This window comes from Phyllostomus hastatus, unplaced genomic scaffold, assembly GCF_019186645.2.
Source record: "Phyllostomus hastatus isolate PE091 unplaced genomic scaffold, TTU_PhHast_1.1 phas_scaffold_21, whole genome shotgun sequence".
NCBI lineage: Eukaryota > Metazoa > Chordata > Mammalia > Chiroptera > Phyllostomidae > Phyllostomus > Phyllostomus hastatus.
Genome location: NW_025334017.1, coordinates 3,330,560 through 3,344,826, shown reverse-complemented (window position 1 = coordinate 3,344,826; position 14,267 = coordinate 3,330,560).

Genomic DNA, 14,267 nt, shown 5'->3' with positions numbered 1-14,267 from the left:
TGGCCTCTTTCTCTTTGAAATCTCCTCAAACAAGAGGAATTCTTATATTTCTCTTATGGCCAGCCTTACAGGACAAGTTAAGGAAATCTTGAAGGCTTATCAGCTAATTATTATATAAAATACACACAAAAAGTCTAAATGTATTAGGATCGATCAGATACTAGAAGTACACAGAAGATACACAATTTGAACATGAGAAAGTGTTAAGAGCCTTCCTCCTGTTCTTAAAGCCTCCTTGCCCACCTAAAAGTCCATCCATGATCAAATAACAAGATCACTCCATGGAGGGTTTCATTTTCAACTCAGAACTACTGATCACTGTGCTATACCACCCTCCTGATTCTGTGATTCTGTAGCCCTTTCCTGTTATGGAGGGTACCTCCCCCTGTTCCATTCTGAGGCCATCCCTCAGTCCCTTCTCTCACACATGGACATGGCTCTAGCAGATCTCCCTTCTGCTGCATCAGCAGTTTCCTCCTCTCAGGTAAGTTCCTCCCGCCACTCTAAAAATACACTATCATTTCTCCCAGCTGAAAAATGAGTCCTCTTCATCCTATTTCACTCTCCTGGTGATATTTCAGTTCTCTACTCCTTTAAACAGCAAAACTCAGAGGAGTTAACCATGCTGGCTGTCTCTGATTTATATCCTCCCATATTCTTTTGACCTACTCTGGTAAGGTTTCACTGCCACCACCTAAGCTAAATAACTCTGGTGAACATCACTGGTGGTGAATTCTCAGCCCTCATCTTCTTTGACCTCAGAGCCCTCGACACAGCTGATGACTTCTTTCTTGACACCTTCTTCATTCTTCCACTTGTTCTCTTATAGCACTGACCAGTTCTCAGTGTTCTGGTGGCCAATCTCACTAGTTTTCTAACCCCTAAACACTGAGGAGTATAGGGCTCACTCCTTGAACCTCTTCCATTTTCTGTCCATGCTCATCAACCTGGTTCTAGTCCTATGATTTTAAATACCAAAATATGCTGAGGCTTTCTAATTTTTGTGACTATGCCAAAGCTCTTCCTTAAACCCCAGGCTCCTATAGTCAACTGTTTGCACCATTCCATTTGGATAATTTTTGAGCTTCACAAATTTAACTTATCCACTATTAAACTCATTATACTCTTAATTTCCCCCACCCCAAACCTGCTTTCCTATAGTTTTTCCCATCTGTGGTAGCCAGTATATCATGCCACTTGCCCAAGCCAAATGCCTTTGAATCACCCAATTCTTTGCTTTCTTTCATACCCCCTCAATTCTTTTCAAAATTCTGTTGGCTTTACTTTTAAATATATCCAAAATTCAGTCACTCTCACCACCTTCTCTGCCACTTCATTATCATCTCTCTTTTCGATGATTGCTTAATTAACACAAAGAATCAGATTATCAAATAAGGCCTCCAAGTCAAAAGGATCACTCACTACCAAGCTGTACTAATAATAATTTCAAGGGGACAGTTAATCCTAAAATGAAACAGGGAGACCCAGAACTCTCATGTGAATCCTCTGGCCCTTCCTTGTTGCTCAGAAGCACCCCAGACCACAGTAGTTGGCCATGTTTTAAGTGGGAACCACAATAACCTGATTTTCACAAGTGGGATTAACTTCAATCATGAAAAAGAGTATGCATGGCATACTTTAGGGAGAGTCATACCCTATAAATTGATGAATTCCAAGTTTGTTTATCATAAGCCATGCTGGAAACAGAGTGCATCCTGGTTAAAGGTCTTCAAAGATAAAGTCAGTAGTCCTTAGCGCAGACTACTTAGCTTTTTGCCAGGAGGAATGTCATTACCACATCACCATGCTTACAAGAAAAATAGACTAGGTCGTTGTTTCTTCCTTTTTCCAGAATGCAGCCCCTCCAATCTTTACTTCGTATAAAGGGATGAGTGATTTGCAAACTTCTTGTTTTGTAAAGGTAACACCTGCTTATTTCCCAACCATAATAATATTTTTCAATAAACTTATTTTATGTTCTCATCTTTCCCCCCACTCAGTCAGTGTATTCTGAACCAGCAACCAAATTGATCAGCTAAAAGAGCAAGTCTGACCATGTTACTTCTCATAAATCATTCCAACAGCCAGAACTGCTCCTGCCTCAGGATTCTGCGTGCCCCTTTTCTCCTGGTTGTATCGCTTCTGCCAGGTAGACTCTGAGATGTCACCAACCTCAGGTCATCTCTCAAATGTCACCTCCCTGGCCACCCTACTGAAAGCTGTAACTCACCCCAAACATAACCACTCTACATATCTCACTCCCTATGTAATGTTTATATGAGAACATTACTGTCTAACACACTATACATTTTACTTGTCATATTTATTTTCTGTCATGAGGATGCAGACTCCACAAGGTCAGTATTTTTTTATTTTTTTCCTATCTTATTCATTGCTATATGTGGAAATGTTATTTCCAGAACCTATCTGAAAATGTGCCTGACATATAATAGGAATTCAATAAACATTTGTTGATAATTTTTTAAAAAATATTCCCATTCTTGCCTTGACCAGTGTGGCTCAGTTAGTTGGGTGTTGTCCTGTAAAGCAAAAGTTCAGGGGGTTGATTCCAGGTCAGGGCACGTTCCTGGGTTGAGTGTTTGGTCCCTGGTCAAGGCGAATAAGAGAGACAATTGATCAATGTTTCTCTCACACATTGATGTTTCTCTCCATCTCTTTTTCCTTCCCTTCCCCTCTTTAAAAATAAATAAATAAATAAATAGTTAAAATTTTCCCCATTCTCACTTTTATTTTAAAAGTGTGAGTTTTATTTTTGATAGGACTAGCTACCAGTGTCATTATCTTATTACAATACTTATTTCTTCAGAAAATTAACTTGGTTTTATTCATTAATTATTTTTGTTTGCTTTCTATGGATTACTATTTTTATTATTTTTCTCTCTTTAGGTCTATGTTTCTTTATTCTTGATATTAACAATTAATTTATTGTTAGTTTTTCTTAGGCCATTTATAAGATGTATAACTATTTTATAATATATATATTATGCTTATGCATTATGATATACTTATTGCTCTGAGCTTAGTGTTAGCTCTGTCCTCAGGTTTTTAAGTATAGTGTTTAACTATTCAATATTTTGACTATAGGGGTTTTTTTTTTACTTTCCTTTTAACCAAGAGTGACAAGAGAATGGTAAAGTTTCAGCTTTTAAAAAATTTAATGTTTTTCTGTCCTTCATTTCCTACAAATAAGGGCAAGTTGAGAGAACACACACAAATTGCCCAGCAGGGGCAAATTTATTGGAGAAAGCACACTGAGACCAGTGTGCAGGAGTTCCTTGCCCACTGCAGCCCAGAGCATCTTACAGGGATTTAGAAGGGCTGGATTTTGACTCTGGGCACATGACCTCAACCCTTGGCTTTAGAGTTTTTAAATTGCATGGATAAGCTATTATGCTAGGTGAAATAAGCCAATTGGTGAAAGACAAATACCGTATGATCTCACCTATAAGGGGAATCTAATAAAAAAATAAACTAACCAACAAAACAGAACAAAAGTCATGTAAACATGGAACAGACTGACAGCTGCCCGAGGGGAGGGGGGCGGAAAGTGGAAGGAAGAAGAAGGAATTAGTCAAAGAACATGCATGAATGGACCATAGACATGGACAACACGGTGGGGATGAACTGTGGGACTGAGAGTGGGCTGGGCGGAGGAAAGCAAAAGGGAAAATTGGGACAACTGTAATAGAATAAACAAGAATAAAAATAAATATAAATAAATAAAAATAATAAATTGCATGGATAGGGAAGTATGGGCCTTTCTGCTAGTGTGGCCAGGTGCCAGGGCACACTAGCAATACAAAGTGGCAGAATCTTGGATCCAGACCTGCCCTACCAGCTCAGCATTTATGTCTAGAAGAATCACTAGCCTTGTTCTTGGCATGATTAGGAGCTGGGGTCCAAGTGTTTGGTTTGCACCTGGATGTGCAAGAATCAGTACAACAGCATTCATAGTTAAGAAACACCAGCTCTCCCCAAGCATGGTGGAAGACATGTGATTGTCCAGAACTGATTGTCTAGGCACTGGGCCAAAGCCAGAGTCCATAATATTTTCAGAAGGCTAATTCTTTTTTTGCAATGTTATATCATATATAATCATTGGATTAGTTAAACCTTGCATCTCAACTTTGAATTCAAGGTCAGTGATTCAAAATTTTTGCTTGGATGTATTTTTTTCTCTTTGTAATTTACTTATATTCCTCAGGGGCCTATATGCATTTGTTTTGCTAAAATTAAATGACATTTGAAAAGGAAATTAATTCTCAGGGGAGAGAAGAGGGAATTTCAGGGGAGAATGGGTAGGGTTTACAGGAACAAATTTGGAGGACACATGGACAAAAACTAGGGGTGGGGGTAATGGGGAGAAGAGGGGAGGGCTGGGTAGGTGGGCTGGAATGGGAGTAAGTGGGAGAAAACTGTATTTGAACAATGATTTAAATAAAATTAAAAAAAGAAAAGGAAATTAATTCTCTACTTTCAGTGCATAAAGTTGTATGTGTGTGTGGTCAACCTTAATAATTATAATGTTTGGATTTATACTCTTATTTATTTTTTCACTACTTGAGCTTTCTGGTATGAAAGAAGAAAATTAAGTATTCTAACTACTATATTTTCTACATTAAGCTCTTTGTATATTTCTTGCCATTTTGTACTTTTAAATGCTTTGTTATTTATTAGAAGAAAATAAATAAACATTAGCTCCTCATTTGGGTTTGCATACATTATTTTAAGCATTTTTTTAGAATGAGTTTTTATTTCAACTTTATTTTATCTATACATCATGACCCCTGCTTTATTTCATTTGCTTTTGTCTGGCATGTGTTTACCCTTTTAACCTTTCTGAGTATATCTCATTAGATAGCCTGTGGTTCATATCTTTTAAAGCCATACTGAAAGTCTATTTTTATAGGTGTCTTCTTTACATTTATAGTATAATAGAGGGTCTGCACAAATAATGTCCCTTTTTAATTACAAAATTATAAGCATGTAATTCTATAACATAACAATGTCACACTCAAGCACACCACATGACATTTTAGACGAAATGTTCAAATTGCTGTCCAGCTCATGAGAGATATTCATGTACCCTATCAACCACACTCAAGCAAGTCTCACTTCTTCCAGGCCCTGTAGTTTGATCATAACTTTATAAATATTATAATATACATTTTTATTTTTTGTTCCCTTTTCTCACTATACTTGTAATATATTCAGCGTGCTCTTTTGTTTTGCTTTGTGTATTTCTGGCTAGAATTTTTCATTATGGTAATTTGGAAGCCTTATACCTATTTCTGGTCCCATTTGTATTTTTTCCTCTTTTTGGTAATTGCTATATATGAAGTCTTTCTCTTTTTAGTAATTAAATAAATAACTTCAGGTAATTTACTTAAATCTCTCTGTGATGATTTCTTCATATCAGCATTTATTTACTCCCCACTACAAAAATGAGGATGTGAGAGTACTTATATTCCCTATTGTAAGCAAGATGTACTCCTAATGCCCTTAATAATTATTTTTCCATAATATATAATGACACAATATTACTTCTATAATTAAAAGTCCCACATTCTGCCCTGGCTTGCGTAGCTCAGTGGATTGAGTGTGGGCTGCAAACCAAAGTGTTGCAGGTTCGATTCCCAGTCAGGGCACATGCCTGGTTGCAGGCCATGACCCCCAGCAACCGCACATTGATGTTTCTCTCTCTCTCTATCTCCCTCCCCTCCCTCTCTGAAAATAAATAAATAAAATCTTTAAAAAAAAAAGTCCCACATTCTTTCGCCCTGTGTCTGTCATTGCAGTACTATCTCTGGAAAAGGACAGCTGCTTTGGAAGTGGCAGTGGTCAGCTGGGTTTAGCCCATGGAGATGATTTTTTTCTATCACGTCCACAAGAATTTTTGCTGTTGTGTTGCTGTTGCAGTTCACCGATGTGACAGGAATATTTTCTTTTTCTCTACAGGTTTTCTAGGAATGGCTTTCAATACACAAATTTAATTCTTTATTTCAGAATTTTTTCTCAATTCTATCACTGAATGTTTTCTACTCACATTACCTCTTCTCATTTTCAGAAATGTAAATTTTTATGGGGATTTCTTTGTTTTGTATATTTCATCCTCTTTCTGAACTTACATCTTTTTGTTCTTTTCCATCTTACTTCATGTAATATTTTGAAGTCCATCCTCTGTGTCCCTGATTCTACTCTCAGCCATGCCCTATTTTTCTCTTTCCTTCTTGGGTTGTAACTTATTTCTGTGATAGTTTTAGTGCTAAATTGCAGTTCTTTCTTCAGGTCTGCCAGCTTATTTCTCAACTCTTTACATTGGCTTTTCTCATTTTATCTCATAGCTTAACTTTACCAAATTGTTTTTATTTATTACTTCTTCAAATTTTTTGCTAGTGTATAAAGAGTCTTTTTCCTGAATTTGTATTTTTTTTAGTTTTCTTCATTCATTTTTAGTGTGCATAAATTTTGCTTTTTAAACTCCTTTCTAATTAGTTTTCCACACTTTTTCTATGCAGAGCTTCCATGTGATCCTTTGTACTTACTCCTCCTTTTTAAATTACGACCATTCCATCTAGGCCTGCTAATCACTCAAGCCAGAGATGGTGGGGAGGGAGTTGGGAAGTGCTGACTGAAAGGGAGATACAGTGAGCAGAGGAATCTAAAAGTATTCCACTTGTATGTTTGTGTGTGCGCACACGCATGCAAGCCTAACTGCACCATATCTGCTACATCCTCTGACTGGGTATGTCTGTTCTTAAGAGTATTATGCTGCCCACTTTGAGGTACACATATCACCTAAAGAAGTCTGTGTGGCTCCCAATGATAAGATATATATTGAGAAAGCATATTTTGGTATTTTCCCCCTTCCTCTATCTCACTCTGTCTCCAAACTACTACTCACTATAAGGAGGTAGTTTGCAGAAAGTTTCAAAATTATGCCATTCTTCCTTCAAAACTGCCCCCTCTGCTTTTCTACATTGTGGAGCTTTGCCTCCCCCACCCCACTCCCCAGGGATGTTCCTAGCTTTTCCTGTGCCTGGCTGCCTTCTCCAAGGGGTAGTTGCTGCAATCTAGTGAGTATCTGGAACTGTGTGCCCTGGCTCTAAGTGTTTTCCCTCCATTTGGCCCAAGGTTCCCCATATTTGGCTATATTCCTCAAAAGCTGTACTTTGGAGTTTTAGCCAATTTTTTATTTCACTGAAGATGTATGTACGTTTATAGGTCTTTTCTCTTTGATGATAATTGGGGATTTCAGAGAAAGGAATAGAGGAAAGAACATGCTGTTTCTTACTAGAACCATTATGGTTTGGTTTGGTTTTGTTGGGTAATAAATCATTGTTATTATGCTTAACTACACTTCTAGTCTCTGTTCACATATCACATGGAATGGCATCTGAGAACTCTGAACATGCTGGGGTTGCTTAGCAACCAGAACTCTGTTCTTCTTTCCAACAGCCTGCCCCAACCCTATCCCTACATGGCCCAACCCACCTTGCTTTAAAATAGAACATGTGGTACCATGAGTCACTTGGAAGTGGTTCTCTAACTACAGAGAAACACTCATGTCTTCCAGAGGGCAGTGATAAGACAGAATTCAGAGGAGGGGCCTGCTGATTAGGAGGAGGGAAAGATATTAATATAGACAGGAGAAATAAAATTAATTGTTAATAAATTAAGGAAATGTATATAGGTCAATAAGACTTGGGGAGATAGGCACAACAAGAAGGTGGAAATGGAAGCATATATGTATTTTTTCTGTCACAAAAGTGTCCAAGTATACATTTGGAGTTTCACTAGATAAAGCACAGGGTCCAGGTAAGAGTAGGTTACGCCTGCCCAGACATTCTTTGTTGCCTTAATAACATGAATCGTTTTGTGCTAAAACAGTTTAAAAGAGGCAAATGCCATATAAATGAGGTAACTAGTAAATTGAAGGTAGAACACCAACAGTCAAGCTAACTCCCTTTGGGGTAAGGCCTGGAGAGGGAGGGAGGGATGTGTGCCCACAAAGAGGACATTGTGATCTGTGTTTAAATGGATAAGGTTGAGCCTTTGTGCACAAGGGCTTCTGGGACAGTCACTGTGCAGGCCACCTCTGGTGAGAGAAACAATCACAGCCTGTGGATGGAGGCTGTTGGCTGTCTGGTTTGTGAAAATACCAACCAGCTCCACGGGGACAGTGAGAGAAGAATAAGGAGTCACCAGAAATGTTTGCACCCCAAAAGTAGTTCTTACTAGACAAGAGCAGAATTAAGTGCATTTGGATAAGAAAATTGTATTTATTTTTCCTTAACGTTTTATTATTTTTATTTTATTGAATACAATAAAGTTTTACAAACAAAAGTAGCTTGAGTCTGAGGCATCAGACAATTTTTTCATGGAATACCCCAAGGTTAAGTAATATCACTTTTTTTTCCAAATTGATAAACTTTTTGAGACTCAAAACCTGTAAATGAAAAAACAATTAATAACACATATGTGAGGCAACAAAATATTAATAAATGGTGATATTCAAGTGGAAATATTTACTAAAATAGACAAATAAAATATCTTTAATATAATTGCATAATAACTATTTTCTATGTGTGGGATTTTAATATTAGCAGTTCTCTAATAGCAATAATCCTGACAATTCATTAAGTATAAAGTATAGGTTAAATTATCACCACCTGGCAAGTTAAGCAGGAGAAGTTAAATTTTAATTAAGCTGTTGTTGAATTTTATAGAAAATTTCTTTTAATATTCCACTTTTAATATTCCAAAATAACCTTCAGTGTTAAGCCACAGCTAAAGATAGAAACGATGCCTATTCTATTGATGAGCTTCTATATGCACCTGAATGAAAATTCTGTATATCCCATCTACCAGTCACCAGAACTTCCCACAGCCCTTTGGTACACAGACTTTAATTTCTAAAGTCTCAATTTATTTTAGAAAAAATATTATTGATATTTACAAAAAGATTCTATGTTTGCCTGGCTTTTAAGTAAATAATGCTAAATGCAGAAGAGTTAGGTAGGGAAATATTGTGGCTCATGAACAATGTCCAAGTGATAACTCTATCATTACCTCCTTGGACCATGAAGTTACTAGAGCTGGAAACTGGTGCTAAATGGACTCCATCTTCTTACTAATGTGACCACAATCTCAGTCAAGCTCTCATCGAATCAGAAAGAGATTTATATGCCTTCTTTGCCCTGTCCAAAAATAATCATAACAGGTCTTCTGTGCTAGATGCAAATAAAAGTCATTGATATTTGCCATCCACAAGGGTAAATTACTTTTAAACTGTACTTAAATAAAGATGTTCTCTATAAACTAACATCTTGATCAGCAGAACTAGACAATAGTAATAATAATAATAATAATACTCTCAAACATAGTTGCTTACATTTTACAATATTATTGTGCCTATATTGTCTCAAATTACTTTCTTTAAATTTCTGTAAACGCGCCTTTTTAGCACTCCTTGAAACAAATATTTTTAAATCACATTTGATGCTAAGACCTATGTGGTTTCTCTAGGGAAATGCTGAAACAATGTGCATGATCTTCAGGCCCTATGCTAAGATCTTATAAAGGGGTCTAAATTTTAGTCTAAAAATATATTCCTAAGTGTTCGTGTCTCTAATAATTTTGGAAAATAAAATGTTACCTTACCTGGGAGCTTGGGCATGGGATTTCTGCATGATTATTTCATGCTCATCTCTCTACTGATTATTAGAATAATGATACTGATCAGCATGCTAAAGAGTGGATAAAGAGTCTTCTCCTTGTGTTCAATCTGCCCAAACTTTCTGTTTGTTATTCTAAGCTGTTTTATTTTAGGAAGCACATTAGAAGAAAGTGAATATACATAGGAAATCATTGTTTACAATTTCTTCAGGAGAAATGCTTAACTTACTTTGAAAATCTATTTCAATGTATAAATTCTAGAATTCTGAAATACTGACAAATACCTGTTTCCTAAATTTTTGAGAAAATAGGACAGCAAAATAGAACTCTCTTTTTTAATTTTTTTCTGGAATAATTGAATGATTAAATAAATGAACCTCAATTTTTTGGTCTTTAAAAAAGTTCTTTAACTTTTAAAAGAATTCAACCTGAGTTATACAGAATAAAAAAGTGGAGAGAAATACAGCTATTGTCAAATTTCTAAAGACAGCTGAAATTAATTATATAGTGACAAATGATAAAGTGGGAGTATTTCTTAGAGGAAAAAGATTGAATTTAGCTCTCACTCAGGGTAAAGCTATCAATCAAATAGTTGCTAGTGATTCCCAACAAATGAACTGAAATATACTAGGAAAATGACCAGAGTGCAAAAAGGTTTCTTTAAGAGCTATTTTAATTACAAACTGCTCTGGCGGAATTCTCAGACCACATGGACATGAGGCAAATGGATACAAGTACTTTGCAATCTGCCCTGAAACACAGGGATTGCTTTTTAGATAGTGGAGAGAGGTACATTCTGTCCTAGTTCTGTCTGCCTCCTCCTGGCTGAGTTTTCTGCAGCAAATCATTGACGCCCTGGATCATTATTGCTGTGTGTTAAAGTAAGGATGCAGGTTACATGTAATCACAAACAGGCTTGCACACCTCCCAGGCTGTAATCAATGCTCTGGACTGGACTTCAAATTTCTGAAAGACTGAAGAGTTGAGGAATGTGCATTTATAGAATACTTGTGGTGTGGCAAGCACTGAGCCAAAAAAAGTACTCTACATGTGGCATCTCATTTAATGCTCATGAAAACCCAGTGACTGGGGTATTATTCTCACCCTTCTATTTCTGAGGGGCAAGCATTTCCCAAAAAACACACCAATGGGAAATGACAAAGTCAAAATTCAAAAGCCTGTTCTCTTTATCCATAGAACAAAGTCAGAGAAAAATAGCTAACAAGCATGTGGAATGAATTTTATATCAAATTAAAAAATACTTCTATAAATGAGAAATCTTAGGAAGCAAATCTTAGAATAATAAACCAATATTTCACTGATTTATTGATCAGTTTCAAGCCTAGAAAAAACGCCTCTCTCCCTGCCTTGTTTCTCTCCCTCTCCTGCCCTGACTTTCATTCCATGTCACACACACAAACACACATTCAAACACTGTCCACTCTCCCACATGCTGTTTACCATTACCATTCTCCATTTCCAGTAAGAAATTTTGATCTCACTGGGGCTGCAGGCATTTTCAATATCAGTTGTGGGTATAATGAAATGCTCCAGGTTCCATTTTCATGGAAAGGCCGAGAAGCTTGCTCATTGAGACCTTTGTTCACTTCATTTTGTTTTCAATCAGTGCATTATAGAAACAGAATTTTGTTTAATCTTCAGATAAGATCTCATTTCTCTGCCTGAGACTTACTGGAAAAACTGGCTTTAAATAACATAGAAATCTCTTATCAAATCTTCAAGCTTCTGTTTGGATATACTTTATAAGGCTGCTATCCATTCAAGCCAATGGAATTGACCTTCTGGTGTTAACCCAATAATAAAAAGCTTTACAAAGTGAGAGGCAAGAAGTATTTATTTGAGATCAACAAATAGCTGTTCAGGAAGCATTGATTATATCATAAGCCTAAATAATTTTCTGAAGGCAAGGGTATTTATGAGAAAGGGAAGGAGAATTACAACAACAGAATGAAGACATTTCTATTGGTACAAATAATACAACATAGTGATGTTTACTATAAAGAACGTTTTTAATTTTCAGTACGTAATCATCAGTCTGGTAGTCACACAGTTCTTTGGGTCACAGGGCTGTTTCATGCCCAGTCACTTTGGTTACTTTGTCCTGTTTTAACTTTCCAAAGGCTTGAGGTGTAAGACACACAAAGTGGTTCCTCTGGGGTAGGTGCTCTGGCTCCATTTTAAAATTACTTTATTTATGTTTTACCTATTTATTTATTTATTTTTTACATAGGACAAGAAAAATCAGGTTCTCAGATTTTCTTTAGAAATCATTCATTTCTTTTCATCTCCCCCCCCAAGTTAATCTCAAGCTGGACATTTTACAACTTGAGCGATATTCAGTCGGTCACCTATTATGACTTTTCTTGGAAGAAGAGAGTTATACTGGCCTTGCAAGCTCATAATTCTAGTTACTTTAAAATTTATTAAACATTACATGATATATACAAAGCCATTTCTAACATATTCATCAACTATGGAATATAACAATACCATAAACGCCCATGAACCCACACCTCAGTTTATAAACTAGAATATTTTAAAAACCATATATCTACTCATGTTCTTTTCCTGTCCCATCCCCTTCCTTGCTGCCAAAAAAGGTATCCATTATCTTGATTTCAGTGTTGATTATGTTGTTTTTTATTTAACATAGTTTTATTAGGCACCTATGTATTCCTAAAGACTGCTGTTGGGGAGGGCTGGGGTGGTGAAGAGGGGTGGAGAGAAAAGGCAGAAAACTGTACTTGAACAACAATAAAAAATGTTAACAAACAAAAATAAAGTAAAAAGAATAAATTTTTTAAAAAAGAATAATTTTTTTAAAAAAGAATACTGTTTAGTGCTTGTTTCATTTTTAGCTTCATTAAAAATACATCACACTGTACCTGGACTTCTCCAGTATACTTTTTCTCATTACATTTCAAAAAATCTAAGTTTTAGTGTGGAGCTATAGGTCCCCCATTTTAACTTCTATAGATTACTCCATTTTGTGAATATATAACAATTTATTCTTTCTCTAAGCTATGGATATTTGGAGCTCTTTTCAGGTTTTTATTACATGAACAATGTTCCTATATTCATTCTTTTTGTGTCCTCAGCAGTGGTCAAAAGGCAGTTCCATTTTTAGTTTTCTGAGGAAATTCCGTACTGCATTCATTCCCACCAACAGTGCACTAGGGTTCCCTTTTCTCCACATCCTCGCCAGCACTTGTTTGTTGATTTGTTTATGATGGTCATTCTCACCTGTGTGAGGTAGCATGTGACAGGACATAGCTGAACAGCACCATTCTCAGACAGCAGCCATTTTCAGATAAGCAGTTATCTCAAGGTTGTATGCTAACCCCCGCTTTCTGCTTCTGTATGCCCACTTTCAGCAGCTGCGCTCCTCCCCCTCCTCCTTCTGCCTTTGTAACAAAAATATAAGCCAGCCCCAGCCTGAGCTTGGAGCCCACAATTTGGAGACAATCTCCTCTGGGTCCACATGCGTGAATAAAACTCCACTTTGCAAACTCCGATGCTGTCTGAGTCGCTTTTCTGTAATAGCATCTCATTGTGGTTTTAATTTGCACCCCTCAGACAGCTAGTGATGCTGAGAATGCTTTAATATGATTCTGGGTCCTCTGCGTGTCCTCCCTGGGTAAGTGTCTGTTCAGGTTCTATGCCCTCCAGCTTTTTCTTATTTGTTGTTCAAGTACAGTTGTCTGACTCTCCTCCAACCCCAGCCATCCCCACCTCCCTCCCCTGATTGCACCTCTTCTTGGTTTTGTCCATGTGTCCTTTATTGTTCCTGAAAACCCTTCCCCCTACCCTCCCCCCATTATCCCCTGACACCTCTCCTCTGGTTACTGTCAGCTTGTTCTTAATTTCAATGTCTTTGGTTATATTTTGCTTGCTTCTTTGTTTTGTTGATTAGGTTCCACTTAAAAGTGAGATTATATTGTATTTGTCTTTTACCACCTGGCTTATTTCACTTAGCATAATGCTCTCCAGTCCACCCATGCTGTTGAAAAGGGTGGAAGCTTCCATGCAAAAAAAAAATGAAACTTGATCACCAACTTATACGATACACAAAAATAAGTTCAAGGTGGATAAACGACTTAAATATAAGTCATGACACGATAAAAGTCCTGTAGGAGAACAGAAGCAGGAAAGTCTCATTTTCCATGCAGCAATATTTTCACTGATATGTCCCCTAGAGCAAGGGACATAATAAACAAAGGAAAGAATAAACAAATGAGATCTCATCAAAATAAAAAGCTTTATTTTTTTGCACATCTAAAGGAAACAACATTAAAATGAAAAGAGAACCAACTATATGGGTAAGCATATTTGCCAATGATACCTCGGACAACGGTTTGATCTCCAAAATATATAAAGAACTCACATGACTCCACTCCAGGAAGACAAAAAGCCCAACTGAAAAATGGGCAAAGGACTTGAACAGACAATTCTCCAAGGAGGACATACAGAGGGTCCAGAGACACATGAGAAGATGCTCAGCATCACTAGCCATGAGAGAGATGCAAATTAAAACCACAATGAGATAC